Genomic DNA, 18,307 nt, shown 5'->3' with positions numbered 1-18,307 from the left:
AATAGAGAAACATTCTGTAAGACCTCTAATATGAATTACTTTACTGTTTCAATTTTAGCATGACAGTGATTATACCAACTTGCGTATTTTATATATTTTCCACTTCTTCACATCCAATAGCCACTACTGATGGCAAATAGATCCTCAATATAAGTTAATAAGATATCACCATACAGTGAGCGCAGGTAGAACTCGCTGTCACTGGCTGCTTGTATGTATGTGGGACAATAATCCTCTATTGGTAAGTCCAGCTAGACCACCAAGTTGGTTGTGCTTTATGAAGTCTTCTCAGCATCTTGACCGTAAACAGAAAACAACCAGTGGATCAACATTTCACCAGGGCTGTGGAGTCGGTAGATAAATTTTTCGACTCCAACTCCTTAGTTCCGGTATTTCTGACTCCAACTACTCTGTATTTAATATGCTAATGTATTTTCCATGTTGATTGAAGGAAGGCAACATACACATCATTTAACCACATAACTACTGGCTAGGAAGCTGACTCTCTACTGTATAGGCCAGTTAAACAAAAAACAAAAAAATGAAAACAATAAAGGTTTTATTTATTGATTTTATCAAGCGGCTATAAAGTAGTGGCATGCATAAAAATCAGGAACAAGGACTTTACCAGTTCAAAAAATATAAACCACATTTCTCGGTAGTTTTAAAACAAAAACAAAGCCTTAACTAGATGAACAAAAAACAGTTTAGAAATTAAACTTGGAATACAGTTGTAGAGTAGAAGAGCTGTTAAATGCAATCCAAAATTAATTCAATGCCATGTTCTAAGAAACAGAATTGCTTCTACCAGATTCTCTTTCATAGAAGCTCTTAAATCTGACTTGATTATTTTTAGAGCTGAAAATAGTCTTTCAACACTGACTTGGGTGGGTGGCATTGCTGTTACAGTTCTAGCCACATCACTAATAATCTCTGGATCAACAAGGATGGCTTCTCCTATAGTCAGTTTCGATAAGTGATCATACTTTTCAACTTCTTTTAATTCATTAAAAAACTCCTGCTGGAATCTCTTTATTTGGACATTTACTGATCGTTTATCTTTCACACATAGGTGATGTCGGTTTGCTTTTGAAACTTCCATTTTGTCCAAGTAGGAATCAAAGTCTAATTCTTCATATGAAGTGGATGTAGAGGTGGGCGGTATGACCAAAATTCTATATCACGGTATTTTTCTGAATTATTCCGGTTTCACGGTATTCGGCGGTATTTTTTTTTTCCCATGCATGAGTGGATGTTAACCACATTTTCCATTGCAATTAGTGCAGTAGACTGGCTAAGAATAACCTATTCCACTGTCATGAGAATTGTACAAAAAACATTTTAATGTGCACACAAGTATTAATACAGGTTTGCATGGCCCCATAAAGTGATAGTTTTCAAGGGGGTGGCACTAATGAAGACAAGAAATCAAACTGCATGACTGATGCAGTCAAAATATAGAACCTTTTTATTGAACAAATTTTGCAAACAACTTAAACTATAATTTTGACAACATATTTTCAACCATCCAAAGAGGCATTTAGACTTTGTAAAATATCCAGAGGTGCTTGTCAAAAGTTGTATTGCACTGGACATGTCTTAGAAAAGGAATAAATAGTAAATATTTTTTGTAAACCAACTACACTTTCTGTTAATGTTAACCATCTCTGTCCACCGACACGTTAAAGTGACTTTTTAAACAGCTTTACCATCTTTAAACTGCATAATATTTAAACTAATAAATAATAACAATAAAATAATAGTATTATTACTGATACTTGCACTATTACTTCAAGACTTCAAGCCCAAGTGCATTACACAGTATTCACCAAATTAAAATAAAATAAAACAAGTGCAACTTTGTGATGACATCTTTACCAACTGAACCATCATTTAGGCAAACTGCATTAATATCGACCTTGCTTCAAGCTAAGTTACAGTATACATAAATAATAAAACTGCAACTTGCATTTATAATGCTATTTGTGGTATAGTTTATTTTTTTATAATTTAATTTTTATGCTTATGTCGAGATTAAAGTCGACATTTCCACTTTAATTATAAAATAAACTATGAGAATAAAGTAGAATGTCGTAAACTAAACTTCATCCTAAAATCAATGTTTAATTTACAAGATTTTCTCAAACCCCGTCATAAGTTAATGCAGTACATTAAATGCTTTGTGTTAAGTGTTCCCCGACCCAGTTGTTAATCACTACGCTTCTTAAACTGACTTCCTCCGCACTAAGAGGTGGTGCCGGCAGCAATCACCACACAGAATCCATTCACTTCATGATATTCCTGCTCTCTGAAAATTTAGAATGCTAAGATAAATACTTGATATCATTTTCATGATGACATGCATTAAAGCGGGTATTAAACATGCACGGTAGTGAGGCGGTAGTGCTGCTCCATCGCAGTAAGGGGTCCCCAGGTGTATGTTCAGTATAGAGAACATTATGGCAGGTGTGACGAGGCTCCAAAAAACTGGATATATGAATGGGTATCGCAAAGGTTTAACTTAAATATTGTGTAAATGTTGGGTTTGTGATCTGGTGGTCGGAGACACGAACACAGAATTCAATGGATGTTCTTCTGAGCAGGCTTTCTTTATTGCACGCGTGCTGTCTGTCTGACGTACCAAAACCCCAGTTCCTATCCTTACTTTTTCTTTCTCCACATAACCAATCACCACAGGATAAACGTCTTTGTGAAATTAAAACTAGTTATAATCTTAGCCCACGGAGTGTTCAGAACTTTAGAAATATCTTTGTTATACATGTTTAATTATGCCATCCATTCAGGGTTGCGCCCATCCCAGCAAGCATTGTGTGCAAGGCAGGAGCAAATCCTGAACGAGTTGCCAGCACATCGCAGGATATGAGCAAAACATATACTAGCAGGGTCAATATAGCATAACAAAACCCCACATCCTACACGACTTTGAAAGGAAACTGAAGCACGCTGAGTAAACCCACTACAAAAACAAGCAAATTCAAGGCAGGGTGCACCCGAGACACCTTTGCTGCGAAGCAGCATTGCAAACTCCACGCCGCCATGCCCCCACATGATTAATATATACTTTAATGCATTTCATCATGAAAAATATATCAAGTATTTATCTTAGCATTCTAAATGTTCAGAGAGCAGGAATATCATGGAGTGAATGTATTCTGTGCAGCAATTGCTGCGGGTGCCTCCTCAGTACAAGAGGAAGTCAGTTTAAGTAGCACGTACTGATTTAACATGGCTCAGGGAACACTTAACACAAAGCATTTAATGTGCTATATAACTTATGACGGGGTTTGAGAAAATCAACATGTCGACTTTAATCTTGACATAAACGGCGAGAATAAAGTAGAAATGTCAAGAATAAAGTCAACATGTCGACTTTATTCTCGTCATAAGCGTCGAGATTAAAGTGGAAATGTTGAGAATAAAGTCAACATGTCGTCACATTATTACACAGTACCCAGGTACATTACACTGCATTGAAAAAAAATAAAACAAGTACAACTTGGCTTGCAGTATTATCCAGTAGTATAGAAACAGTATTTACACATTTGAACATAATGGTCCACATCCAACCTTTTAAAACCAAAGTATCTCCAGGCAACGGCCGTGACTCCTTTTTTTCGGCAAAAGTTCTTGTGTGTCATCATGTTCAACTTTATCGTCAACTACAGCTTCAGTTTCAGAATGTTCTCTGTCCATTTTCACCGTGCAATATCTACACTACCACTACCTATTTAGCGGTTTAGCAGTGAAAAAGAGCCCCCGCGCAACACCTCTGTGATTAGTGGTGTAGCAGTGAAAAAGGTCCCCACTTGAACAGTTTCCCGCTGCGCCACGTTCCGAACGTCGTTTAGGCAATTTAAACCGGTGTTGCGGTATAAGAAAAATCCATATCATAACAAACATAAAAAACGGTTTTCGGTATGAACCGGTATACCACCCAGCACTGAGTGGATGATACTGAGTTACCAGAGCTTATAGCTTCATCTAGTGGTAGTGTTTCAGGTAGAAGTAATCCCTTCATGAGAACTGCTACGTCATAGAGTGCCTTTTTTCCATTAGCAATCTGGTCACTGCTCACCAAAATTCGGTTCATTGGACCAACATAAATAGCAGCTAACAAGATTTGATTATCGAGTAACAGACTCTTTTCTTCATTGAAGATACGATGCCATTAGCTATTAACCCTCCACATTTGTTCAGGCAATATATCAAGCTCTTCCATTCCAAGAAAAATTTACCGGGTGTTATTTCTTCATATTGTAACTACTTGGTTACAGTAAAGGGGTAAGAAAGTAGACTTTCCAGTTCTTTTACTTGTGCCCACTGGCTTTCAGTTAATAAAACATTATCATTGTCCAGTTCTTCAAGAAAGTCTTTTAGTTCAAGCAAGCACTTTACCATCAAATAAGTGCTTCCCCAGTGTGTTGTTTGATCTGCAACAGTTACTTGTCTCAATTTGCCAATTAGAGTAGCTGCATGACAATCTTTCAATCCATCTCTTAGTGCAAGTTGCAGAGTATGAACAGCACAATGCATATGTTGAATAGTAGTAAGCTTAGATGGTTCTTCAGCAATGTTATCCAGAATTGCACTATTCTCTTCGGTTTCACTTTCTCCAATACTTGCAGAACTGTCTTCCCCTAATATCTGTTTGTCACTTTCTTCATCTACTTTATTCATTTTCTCAATTGTGCTTAAGATATTAGAAGCATTATCTGCATTATCAATACATAGAATCTGTTCATTTTAATTTCAAAATCTTCTAGAACAGGTGGTGTGCAAAGTTATGCTAAAGTTTAGCCCTGGGTGGTGGGAGCATATATGGAGAGTGCAGACAGAACCCCTGAACACACATCAGGCCACAGCACACACCTACACCATTACACTTGTTTACACTTAAATGAACTTGTTAAACAAATTATATCTGAAATAACATAAAAACACTTTTTGTAATGTACCATAATCCAAATACAATATGTGAATGTCTGGTTGTATAATAATAGCTCAGCCGAACTTCACACTAGTAGTGACACAACTATGCACTGGGCTTTGTTCTTACATCAGAAAAGTATTTAATTATGACTACTGTTTGTGAAATGGGACATTTGAACTTGCTGTATTTTTTTTCTTTACAATTTAAATTTATTAGGAGTTGGAGTCTGTACATTTTTGCTGACTCCAGGTACCAAAATTGTCTCCGACTCCGACTGCACAGCCCTGCATTTCACACCTCCAAACACTTTTAAATTGTAACAATTCAAGTCGGGGATCATGCACTGGTACAGTGCGGTGCTGCACCAACTATATGAGGAAACAGCTCGGGATCCCGGTTGGCAACCACCCAGGCAGACACGCGGTCCAGTCCCACCCTCCAGAAATGACCCTCTATCTGCCGCAGCCAGGTGTTACGTGGGCAACCCCTTGGCATGGTCCAGTCACTCGGGTCCCCAACAATGAGGATCTTACGAGCTGGATCACCCTCAGGGAAACGTGCCACAAGGCCGTAGTGCCATAACTGACACTCCCTCACAATGCTCATTCGACACAAAGTCAGACCAGCGGTACCGAAGTATTTTCCAGAGAGACACAGTACCAAAGGAGTCCAGTCTTCGTATCAAGTCACTGGATAGCGTCCATGTAACAAGTAAATTAAATGATCTTCTTAAGTGTAAAAGTATATATAGTAATCCCTCCTCGATCGCGGGGGTTGCGTTCCAGAACCCCCCGCGAAAGGTGAAAATCCGCAAAGTAGAAACCATATGTTTATATGGTTATTTTTATATTGTCATGCTTGGGTCACAGATTTGCACAGAAACACAGGAAGTTGTAGAGAGACAGGAACTTTATTCAAACACTGCAAACAAACATTTGTCTCTTTTTCAAAAGTTTAAACTGTGCTCCATGACAAGACAGAGATGACAGTTCCGTCTCACAATTAAAAGAATGCAAACATATCTTCCTCTTCAAAGGAGTGTGCGTCAGGAGCAGAGAATGTCAGACAGAGAGAGAAAAGCAAACAAATCAATAGGGCTGTTTGGCTTTTAAGTATGCGAAGCACCGCCGTATACAGCAGTTGCAATGAAGGCAGCAGCTCACACCCCCTCCGTCAGGAGCAGAGAATGTCAGAGAGAGAGAGAGACAGATAAAAACAATCAAAAATCAATACGTGCCCTTCGAGCTTTTAAGTATGCAAAGCACTGTGCAGCATGTCGCTTCACGAAGCAGCTGCACAGAAGAGAGCAATGTGAAGATAATCTTTCAGCATTTTTAGACAAGCGTCCGTATTGTCTAGGTGTGCAAACAGCCCCCCTGCTCACACCCCCTCCGTCAGGAGCAGAGAATGTCAGAGCAAGAGAGAGAGAGAAAAGTAAGTTGGGTAGCTTCTCAGCCATCTGCCAATAGCGTCCCTTGTATGAAATCAACTGGGCAAACTAACTGAGGAAGCATGTACCAGAAATTAAAAGACCCATTGTCCGCAGAAATCCGCGAACCAGCAAAAAATCCACGATATATATTTAAATATGCTTACATATAAAATCCGCGATAGAGTGAAGCTGCGAAAGGCGAAGCGCGATATAGCGAGGGATTACTGTAATGTAAGCAATGAAAGCAAAAGGTTTATACATTCTACATTTGAATGAAGTACCCTGTGGCATGTAAGCCTTCCTGCATAGAGTAAATAAACATTTAGTCAATATTTACCTTACACTTAACAGCAAAATTTGCCTTTTACTTATAGACTTAATAAGCACGTTAGCCTTGTGTCTTCTTGATAAACATCTTATTAACATTTGCTACATTTGTGACTTATTAAAAGATTTGTACTGTGTTTATTATTTGTTTATGCGTGTCATGCAAGTTTTGGTGAGTTTTAGTACTGCATCATTAAAATGTTACTCCATAATTATAATTAAACCTCAAAGAATTACAAATGTTTAGCTGGTACACTGAAGTATGATAAATAGTATAACCCTTCGTTACTGTTTAGCTTGTGTACAAATCCAGAATTTAAAAATTAACTGAACTGTTACCTACAGTCAATTAATCTTAACCATAAAAATGATATATGTGCATTTTAACTATGATCGTCACATTTTAGAGGTTAAACTCATGATCATTAGTTTGCCTTCAAAAACCAAACAACACAGAATTAGCAATTGAATACTCATATTCAGCAATGAAATGTGCTGTTTTGCCTATTTTGTGAAATATTATCTGTGATTAAACTCTTCTGTTAACACACTGCATCTTGTATTAATAAGGAGATGCGTCTTGTGCTTTGAAACACTGAAAAACAAAATTTTATTCCTTTGGAATTAACAAACATAGCAGCTCATTTCATCGCAGTGCAGACAAGCTAAATTTTGTTTGAAAGTTGCCTTGATTTGTACTAGTTACAACTGCTGCCAGCACTGCCAGTTTGGAGTTTCCTAATACATCCAACAAGGTTTCCCTTGTTACCCTGAACTGTAAACACGAGTTAGAAAATAACAGACGACAGTGACATTCAATCGGGCGGGGGTCCTTGTTTGAAAGTTCAAGAGGCACAAGAACAGCATAACAATTACTCACTGGTACAGTAAGAAATATGGTCAGTGTGCTCTAAGTTGAAACTGGAAGAGCACTGCTCAGAAAACTAACATAGAAAGAACAGGTATCAGACTATGGGAGCTATTTTCTGCAAAAATTAAAACGAAAATGCAATCTCTCTTTTGCAAATTCATTTTCAAAGTCCTGCGGTGGGCTGGTGCCCTGCCCAGGACTGGTTCCCTGCCTTGCGCCCTTTGTTGGCTGGGATTGGCTCCAGCTGACCCCCGTGACCCTGTGTTTGGATTCAGTTGGAAAATGGATGGATGGATGGATTTTCAAAGTCTGCATGCAAAAATCAAAATGAAATTTAAATCTCATTTATAATTTTACTTTCAAAGCGTGTACTCAAGAATGCTGCAAAAATTAAATTAAAATGAAATAATCCTATTTGCATTTTCATTTTCAGCCTGAGCTGCAATAAAGCTGCAAAAATGAAAAGTATAACGCATTTCCACTTTGAATTTTGATTTTCAAATTCTCAACATGCAAATAGCAAGGGTCAATGGGCAGGGCTTTGTAACTCAAATTCCCACGATTCTTTGTCCTTTTTAGCTGTACAGCCACTTTGATCGATAGAATACTTCTCACTTCAACTGTGTTTAATTCATGTGATTTTGATCTTTTCACTACAAGTTTCACAGCAAAATCGTCTCACAAAATCCGAAGACCATGTATAATTCTAGTTCAGAAGTAATTAATGTGCTATTTAATTACAATATTTTAACATGACAGAAACTATCCTTAAATATGTCAAAATTGACATTTACTTACACTGAATTAGAAATGGGACACTTTGTATTTCTGTAGTATGATAGTGTAGCAGCAGCACAGAGTACCACAATGGCGTTTACATCTTTGAGGTATCCTTGCTATCCTTAAAAGGACTGCTTGCCTTTTGCTGCACTAGCTTGAAATGCCCGTGCGAGTATACAGAGATGCTCTTTTTATAGGCGCCGTTGCTATTGGTGATACAATGCCAGCTCAATCTTTTGGTGACTCATCCCTAGTTGATGTAACTTCTCCTGTGCCATTGCATAGCCCTCCTTTCAAAGTCACTGTCCCCAACGGCCACTTACAACTTCTTGCAACAGTGCACAAACCAATTGAAACGGCTGGGTGGTCTTTCCCTCCCGATTTAGTCATACAGCCATTGTTGAGGATACATCAGCAGGGTTTGGGAGTGCTGTGTTGTCCGATGGCACAGCAGAGATATTGTGTGCTGCACTGACAGGTTGGACAACCAGGATGTTAAATGCTGTGATGTTGTTCAGTGCAGCAGGTGTATTCAACACAGGTCAGCTGTAGGCAAGCAGGCAAACCTCCTGCTGTGAAGATGCAGATGTACCAGGTTCTATGCTGAACTGGCACTGCAAAAAATATTCCAGGTCTGGATCTCAGCTTTGAGGCTCTCCCTTCACTGCCACTTCACAATGCCTCTACAATTTGCCTTGTCCTTTGCTTGCATATTTTTACCACTGGCCCTGCTTTTCATGACTGGTGGAGCTGCCCAGGTGCCAGTCTCTCAGCTGTCTCCTCCCTTGTACTGCTGCTGCAAACAGCACTCCAGGTTACAGATCTGAGCCTCAAGGCTCTCCAGTACCTCCACCAGACAGCCCAATGGTAAAATACAATACTACAAAAATAGAAAGAAACCTGTTTCCACTTCAGTGTAAATAAATGTAAACTATTATGTAATAAAGGCTAATTTCTGTCATGTTAAATATTGTAATTAAATTGCACATGAATTTCTTCAGTTTGTGAGACAGTTTTGCTGTGAAGGTTACGGTACGGGGGTGAAAAGATCAAAATCACGTGAATTAAACACAGTTGAATTGTGGACCCTCACTATTTTATTTGCATGCTGAGAGCTTGAAAATGAAAATGCAAAGTGGAAATTGAAAATTCAATGAGCAGCAGGTGGCACCAGTGTTTATTTGCATTTTACTTTTAATTTTTGCAGCATTCTAGCGTGCAGACTTTGAAAATGAAATTGCAAATGGGGTTATTTCATTTTCATTTTTGCAGCATTTTTGCATGCAGACAGAAAATGAAATTGCAATACAGAAACTGCAGTTTCATTTTAATTTTTGCAGAAAATACCTTCCATAGCAGACAGCCTTCAGGTATGGTAATTGAACCCATGATGCTTGAATTGTAAAACTGCGTATAACAAGGCTTCCAACTCAAACTAAGTAATATTTACAAATCAAGCATAGCCTCAAGTCCTTCATCAAACATATAATTTTCAATAAGGTTAAACTTTTGTTCAGAATCTGATTGACTATGTGTTATGATTTAAGTAACTCGAACAACTGTCAGTCATAGACCCTTCCTCCACAACTAACAATACTACTGTACATCAATGGATTCCACTTTTACATCATTCTATTGCCTATAAAGGCCACTGGACTACCACAAGCATATCTGAGCTATGTTTTGGAATACATGACATTGGGAAGTGATGTTAAAAAGTGTGTATTTAATGTTGTCTACTAACACATACGAAATGCCATGTGGTATATGAATAGGAATTATTGTTACAAAAAATCCTTACTCAACAAAAATGTTATAATTAACTCTTTGTTGAACTAAAAATGTACAATGCACCAACTTTGAAATCACTTAAAAGTCCCCGCACCCGACCGTTATGCCCTGCATACATTTTATTACTTGTTATATGTAGTTTTTAATGATGTGTTACAGTGGCTAGCAAAGTAATTCACCTACTTGCAGTTGCACGTGAGTGCAGTACCAACTTTCATCCAATACTGTAAAAGAGCTGCTAGTTTTACATTTTCAAAATTTTTGTATCAATTTGATCCCGACGTATTAGTTCTTGCAACATCTTTATCTGGATGCATAAACATTGTAGTTCCAGGAAGAAACCAAACTAAGCTTTCCACTAAAAAATAAATAGGTGTGCTTTTTTGTCTCCTTGATGATTCTTTAAAAAAATCTTCTGCTAACACCTACAAATAAAGCAAATATTTGTGGAGAGTTTTTTTTTTTTTTTTTTTTTTTAATAAACATGGATGATTTCTCCAAAGCATAACATGAGTATGAAAGCATTACATAGATAACATAACCCACACATTATCATTCACAGAATTAAATTCAATGAAGTGTACCATGTAAGGTAACTTCACTTGTGTCGAATCAGTGAAAAACTTTCAAGTTAATCAGAAGTAACAATGTGATAGACTTCTTTCATTGGGCAGAAACAATTTTTCACCTGGAAAATACAACAAAAAAAGTTTGACAAGATTTGTGTTTGTGCACCACCACAATTCTAAAAAACTATTAGCTGTGATACCTGGCTTCACCTGGGAAATTTTGTTAAAAAAATATGGGCATCAGTTAATGAGATGTATCAGAAGTACTATGTAACTAAAAGAGTACTTTAACGTGCACAGTATTTGTAGTTTTTTTTTTTATGAAGGGCTTTATTGGGTCACTGGAGCACTTAAGTTTTAAACACGCTACATATAATTACCCACAAGTAAAACATTCCTGATTTTCCAAGTGACTGACCTTAGCCTTTGCCGATTGTCACTGGAAAACACAATTTTACAGGAAACTGTATTCTTTTGAATTTAAACAGGTAAAAAGCTGAATAATGAGAAATTTGGGATATAAATGTAATTTCACCCTGCAGAACATCCTGTAAGAATGGTAGCTTCAATCAGATTTTAATGTTAACACTTTGATCTGTAATTTTGTAGTGTTACAAAGGTTTTGAAGGGTGTAGATTAAAAGCAATACTAAATTGAAACAAGCCTAGTGTATGGGAACAACAGCTAATTCTAATCTTGCAATGACCACTACGTTCATATTGCAGCAAGCTAACTAAAGTCAGCCTCAAATGTGGGCTTTTACTTTGTTCATACAATAATTTTTTTTTCAACTTTTAGTCTTATGAGGGAGTACCCAATAACAACTGGAATTGAAAAAAAAAATTGTTTTAATAATTTTTACTTGCTGAAACTTTAGGCTCCTTCAAAGTACTCTCCATGTGAACGAACACAATTATCTCAAAGGTTTTCCCACTGGTGGAAACATTTTTGTAATTGCTGAATGCCTGCAGTGATTTTTCTTTGACTTCCTCCACAGTACAACGCTTTACTTTGAGTTCTTCTTTTCATATGCGGGAACAAGAAAAATGATCACCCATCATGAAAAACAGTGATTCTGCGCTAAATTTTGTTTTCTCTTAGGGAAATCTGCTGCTGAAACTGTGGTGGTGTTTGAAACTGCTTTTAAAGAGGAAGGTTTAAGTAAAATGCAGGCCTATGTAAGTGCTGGGCGGTATACCGGTTCATACCAAAACACTTTTTTATTGTTGTTATGATATGGATTTTTCTTATACCGCAACACTAGTTTAAACAGACTAAAAACATTCGTAATGTGATGCAGCAGGAAACTGTTTAAGGGGGGACATTTCTCAATGCTGCACTGCTAAACACGCACGCAATGGAGTACATGCGTTAGTGGAGGTATTGAGCGGTGAAAATGGACAGAGAACATTCCGAAGCTGTAGAAGACGATCAAATTGAACATAGATGACACAGAAGAACTGTTGCCGAAAAAAGGAGTGTGTCTGATGTCTGGATATATTTTGGTTTTAAAAGGTCGGATGTGGACCATTATGTTCAAATGTGTGAATATTGTTTCTATACTACTGGATAATACTGCAAGCCAAGTTGTATTTGTTTATTTTTTCAATACTGTGTAATAGTGTGACGATGCCGGTCCTCTACAGACTCCCTCTTCCCACATGGGAGCCTGTTGAACCAACACCGTCGATGGTTATGACCAAGATGAGCTGACAAATCTCACTGAAGCCAGGGGATGGTGGAAAGTGCTCAAGTGCTTTTGTTAAAAAGTCAAAAGTAAAATCAAAAGTGTCCACTGTGCAGTGTTCAAAAAAATACAGTACCCAAATAAATATTAAATCCATAAAACCAGTGAAACGTGGGGATAAAATCCATAATAAATAAATCCGTTAAAATAGAGGTTAAAATGCAGTCTCTCTCCTCACTTGATTGCAGCCCTCCACCTTCTGTCTCTCTGGCTCACCCATCACTAGCACTGTCAGCGGAGCCTGTGCAGCACAAACTCCTTTCTGCCGACCCCCGTCTTGGCTGCCGCCACACTGCGCAGCCAGATCGTCTGAGGACTGCACACCTCCCGTCTTCCTTTGTGCTCACTCAGTCGCTCCTCGGATCTATTGGGAGGTCTTACATTTTGCTCGACTCTACACGCTTAGTCAGTGGGGCAAACCAGCCCCTAGAGCGCCTCAGCCTGTGCTCCCTCACAGAGCCCCAGCTCGTGCTGCCTTCTCCTTCCTGGTGTCTGGATTGTCTCCCATGACTGCCTTTTCCCTTCTTTAATCTCCTTCTGTTCTCTCTTTTCTTTTTTTCCTTCCCCCTATCCTGCTGGCCCATAAAATATATGACTCTGTGGGCGCAGCGCCTTAATTACACGCCGCAGGAAGCCGAGGAAGCAATTGAGAATGATCGCACCCGCACATGCAGGTGCGACTCACCCCAATCATCTCATCAACTCCCCACAGTCGTGCAATCGCACACACAGAGATGGACATGGCGAACTGGATTTAAAAACTGGCCATATTTTTTTTTGAAGCCGCAGACCCGCTATACCACAAATAGCATTATAAATTTTTATAATTTATGTATTTTATTATTTATGTATTTAGCTTAGCTTGAAGCAAGGTCCATATTAATGCAATTTGCCTTAATGATGGTTCAGCTGCTAAAGATGTCATTATCAAGTTACACTTGTTTTATTTTTATTTGGTGAATACTGTGTAATGCACCTGGGCTTGAGGTAATAGTATTATTACTGGAAGTTGCACTATTATTTATTTTATTGTTATTATTTATTAGTTTAAATATTATGCAGTTTAATGATGGTAAAGTTGTTTAAAAAGTGACTTTAATGTGCCAGTGGACAGAGATTGTTAACATTAACAGAAAGTGTAGTTGGCTTACTAAGAAACACTAAAGGAACAAATACTAATCAGTAAGTACCGTGTCTACTAAACAGTAAATCAGTAAAGGAGAAAGAACTAACCGCGTCAACTTTTGACAAGCACCTCTGGATATTTTACAAAGTCTAAATGCCTCTTTGGATGGTTGAAAATATGTTGTCAAAATTATAGTTTAAGTTGTTTGCAAAATTTGTTCAATAAAAAGGTTCTATATTTTGACTGCAACCGTCATGCAATGTGATTCCTTCTCTTCATTAGTGCCACCCCCTTGAAAACTATCACTTTATGGGGCCATGCAAACCCGTATTAATACTTGTGTGCACATTAAAATGTTTTTTGTACAATTCTCATGACAGTGGAATAGGTTATTCTTCGCCAGTCGACTGCAGTAATTGCAGTGAAAAATGTGGTTAACATCCACTCATGCATGGGAAAAAAAATACTGTCAAATACCATGAAACCGGCATAATTTAGAAAAATACTGTGATATAGAAGTTTGGTCGTATCGCCCAGCACTAGGTCTATGAGTGATTTAAGAGTTTCAAACATGGACAAATGTCACTTGATCTTGCTCCGTGCAACTTTTTATTGTTCTGCATATGAAAAAAGAACTCAAAGGAAAGTGTTTTTGTAACGTGGAGGAAGTCAAAGAAAAATTGTTGCAGGCGCTGGACAACGTTCCTCTTCAGTGATTCCAAAAATATTTCCCCCAGTGAGAAAACAGTTGGGACAAGTGCATTCATTTCACATGGAAAGTACTTTGAAGGAGACTAAAGTTTCAATAAGTAAAAATTATTAAAACAATTTTTTTTTTCAATTCCAGTTATTTTTAGGTACCCCCTCGTATGTTCTCGGGGGAAGAGGAATGAAGTATTAGAGAGCTTCTGTTTTTTAATTTTATCAATATGAATTTATGGCTGAATTGTGTTTTACTTGAACTTACAAACAGTAAAGATTATAGGCTACACAATTACATGACACATGCAATGATTTGAATATTGAAAGAAAATAATATGCTGACGTGCAACATGAACTGTAGAATGAATCTACAGTTGCTAGTATTAGTGTGGAAGACATTGTAGTATAATTCTGTAGTACAGGACATCACCAATAGCAGTATTGAGTAAAGATGATTTAAACTTGATTAATTCAACACTAAAAACTGCTAAATATCTCGATATTGCATTGGCATTAAAGCCTAAAATTTGTACTGACTCAATATACAATGGGTTTGAATAAATGTCTACAAACAAAAAAATACTATAGTTTTTAATTACTTTTACACTATCAAAAGCACTGTCCTGTTCTCTTTCTATCACATTCTGAAAAAAATGATCTAAATCAGCTATAAAAAAAAATACAGTGCTTCATTCTGTTCTAGTGGATCTTGGCTCCATCTATTATTATTGTTTCAATTTTTTTATTTCCTTATTTTTCTAAAACTTCAAGCACTTAATGCTGATTGTTGATTGATATGAAGCTATGCTGGTGGGTCACAGTGCAAGCTTTTTCAAAAAATGAAAGGCTGTGCATTAATTAAAACAAAACGGCGTAGTCAGATTATGTCAGATTTATTGTCTATGTTATGAATATTGTGAGAAAGTTTAATAAGGTCATGCCCCCGACCGGAAGTGGTTGCCTGTTCACGACAGATTTTTTTTTTTTTCTCCATATTGGTTTATCTACCTCATGTTTGTTTAGTTGTAGTGTAGTTGGTTTACAAAAAATATTTACTATTTAATCCTTTTCTAAGACATGTTCAGTGCAATCCAACTTTTGACAAGCACCTCTGGATATTGTACTAAGTCAGCAATATGCCCTACACAGACTAAAAGTAAATGAGTCAGCGGCTATGCCATACTGTGATCTTAAAGAATATTACCTTAATAGCTGTGCAGAATTTAAGACGTCAAGTACTGACCAGGTTATAAAATGGATTAAAGACAATGACCACTGTTGGAAATGTGCATGTTCACATAAGCCTGAAGTCGGCAACTTAAAGAAGCCCTGCAGCTCTTGCTAGGAGCTTCACCTGACCATACTGCAGGAGACAATTACTAACTCGAAGCAGAGTGTCCTAATGACAGTTGTTGAGCCAGAAATTATATATTTTGATCAGCAACCAAGACTACATAATGTCATGGTAAAGATTGTAAAGGTACTACTTCACAATGGCCTTTGCTATACTAGATGATGGTTCAGAGAGAATAACTATCTTGCCTTCAATTGTACGGAATCTTAAGTTGGAGCAGGGAGCAGAGGGCAAAGACACTGACTCTTAGTACAGTAAGACAGGACCTTTTACAGGTGAATGGTGTATCAGTCACTTTTGATCTCTCTTCTATAGCAGAGCCCTTAAAGAAATACAAGATCAAACAGGCATTCACTGCAAACTGTCTGGGGTTCTCAGACTATTCCTATCAAATTTCCCAGCTTCAGAAGCATTACCACCATCTACAGGGCCTTCCATTGCCAGAAATCAATAAGGTCCACCCCATGCTTCTCATTGGTTCAGACTTTTTGCATCTGATTGTGCCAAGCCACCCAGTGATATAGGGACCACAGGGCACACCATTAGCCATATATACTAATTTAGATTGGAATTTACAAGGTCCCAGACGTCTGCAGAAACTGCCAATAAATGACCACTCATTCATGCCAACATCAGTTAGCGCACCAGTATCTGAACTTATTAGAAATGTAGAGCGTCTACGGCAGATGGACACACTTCCTACATTAATGAGAGACATGCTACTCAATCGAAGTTGGATATACAAGCTACAGAGCAGTTGCAAGCAAAAACCATGAAAGTGAGTACCCAAAGGAGTGCAAAACTATGCAACCCCATTACTGCGTAAGCAAGATGGGACCCATTTTAAAGCCACAAAAGAGTCAGCATTACGCAGCCTATGAAGCACTGAACGTCATCTTTCTAAGAACCCAGAACTAGCTGAGGTTTATAACCAGCAAATCTAGCAGCTGGTAGATTTTGGTCATGTAAGAGTTCTAACTCAAGCAGAAATTAAAGCCACTGAAGAGTCCTGGTATTTGCCTCACCATATTCTGCACCATAATAACAGATATAGGCTTGTCTTTAATTGTTCATTTCAGCAAGGAGGATTGGTGCTAAATAATCATTTATTGCCAGGGACCACTCTTGGCCCATCTTTGTTGGGAATGCTTCTTCGGTTTCAGGAGCATTCAGTAGCTATCTGTGGGGACATTATAGCAATGTTCCACCAGGTTTGTCTTTTGTCTGAGGACCAAGCCCTGCTTAGAATTATTTGGAGGAATATGAACTAAGACAAAGCACCCGAGGTTTACGAATGGGAGGTATTACCACCATTCGGCACTACATGTAGTCCCTGCTGTGCCACATTTGCACTGCAGAAGCATGCACAGGAATATAAAGAAGGTAATGAAGATGTGTTTGACTCCATTAGCAATGCATTCTATATTGACAATATGGAAGAGAAAAAAACTGATATATTAGCATAAATAGCTATAAAAGTAATTAACAGCTTCTGAAGCATTAGATTTAGCATAAATTCGAATGTCAAGCAAATAAGATATGTCAAGCAAATAGTTAAATAAAAAAACATTAGCCATATTGCATTATTTTTAAGCTTGAAGCAGAATTACCAATTTGGGAAAGGAAGGACAGAATAGAAAGAGAATGACGCACAGAAACTATCGATGACAGAAGAAGGGGGAACATGTACACCTGTTGTTATTCAAAAAGTTAGGAAGAAGAGGAACGATACCTATCAAATGACATAATACCTACCTATCATCTATACATATAAAGGAGAGTTGGGATCCATGTGGCTGTGTTTGTGTGTTTGTGGAGGGACGGAGAGTTAAGGCGGGTGTTGGAGTCACGTGATCATCTCCCCTCCCATTCACCTCATTTCATTCACTTCATTTCGCTCCGAGCTGACGCCGTCTTGCCGTCCTTTCTCCTTTACTGATTTACTGTTTAGTAGACGCGGTGCTTACCGAATAGTATTTTTCCTTTAGTGTTTCTTAGTGTTTAGTAGACGCGGTGTGCGAAAGGAGAGTTGGGATCCGAGAGACTGTTTGTGGAGGGATGGAGAGTTAAGGCAGGTGGGGGAGTCACGTGATCATCTCCCCTCCCATTCACCTGATTTCATTCACTTCACTTCGCTCCAAGCTGAGCTCCGCAGTTGACGCGGTTAGTTCTTTCTCCTTTACTGATTTACTGTTTAGTAGACACGGTACTTACTGATTAGTATTTGTTCCTTTAGTGTTTCTTAGTGTTTAGTAGACGCGGTGTGCCGGTGTTCCCAGCGGTGTTGCGGTTTAGTGTTACTTTCTACTTCGTTTTTGTACTTTAGTGTTTAATAATAAATAATAATAATTAATTTCATTTATATAGCGCTTTTCTCAGTACTCAAAGTGCTAAAATAGTGAGTGATACTTAGCTGATAGCAGTGTAGAAAGCAGCACAGCACAACGCAGCCGGTAGGACAGGCGCGTGTGGTAGCGTAGGTGAGCGGCGATAGCAAGCAGCAGGAGGAGGAAGCAGGAGTTGGATGTTCCAATACACAGCCATAAACAGTAACGCTTGGTAATTTCAGGCGTGATCGCCCCGAAGCCATAAGCCAGGTTAGTATGAACATCAGATCAGTTCCCGGTCGTAGAGTACTGTAAGATGAAACAGGAGCA

At 38.2% G+C, this 18,307-nt stretch overlaps 1 protein-coding gene across 28 annotated transcripts in view; it reads right to left on the bottom strand.

The window, feature by feature from the left end:
• Positions 1-18,307, bottom strand: part of madd (MAP-kinase activating death domain) — a 237,397-nt gene that overhangs the window by 145,510 nt on the left and 73,580 nt on the right. Inside the window, exon 1 of one of the 28 annotated variants that reach the window (XM_051923174.1) lies at positions 10,737-10,757. The exons of the other annotated variants lie outside the window; for them this stretch is intronic. The gene's annotated coding sequence lies outside the window, so the exon portion shown is untranslated. Of the gene's footprint in view, positions 1-10,736; positions 10,758-18,307 lie in introns of those variants that run through there. 28 annotated transcript variants of the gene reach the window in all.

Source organism: Erpetoichthys calabaricus, chromosome 2 (assembly GCF_900747795.2).
Source record: "Erpetoichthys calabaricus chromosome 2, fErpCal1.3, whole genome shotgun sequence".
NCBI lineage: Eukaryota > Metazoa > Chordata > Cladistia > Polypteriformes > Polypteridae > Erpetoichthys > Erpetoichthys calabaricus.
The sequence above is the reverse complement of the archived record's forward strand: the minus strand, read 5'-3'. Positions and strand labels throughout refer to the sequence as shown.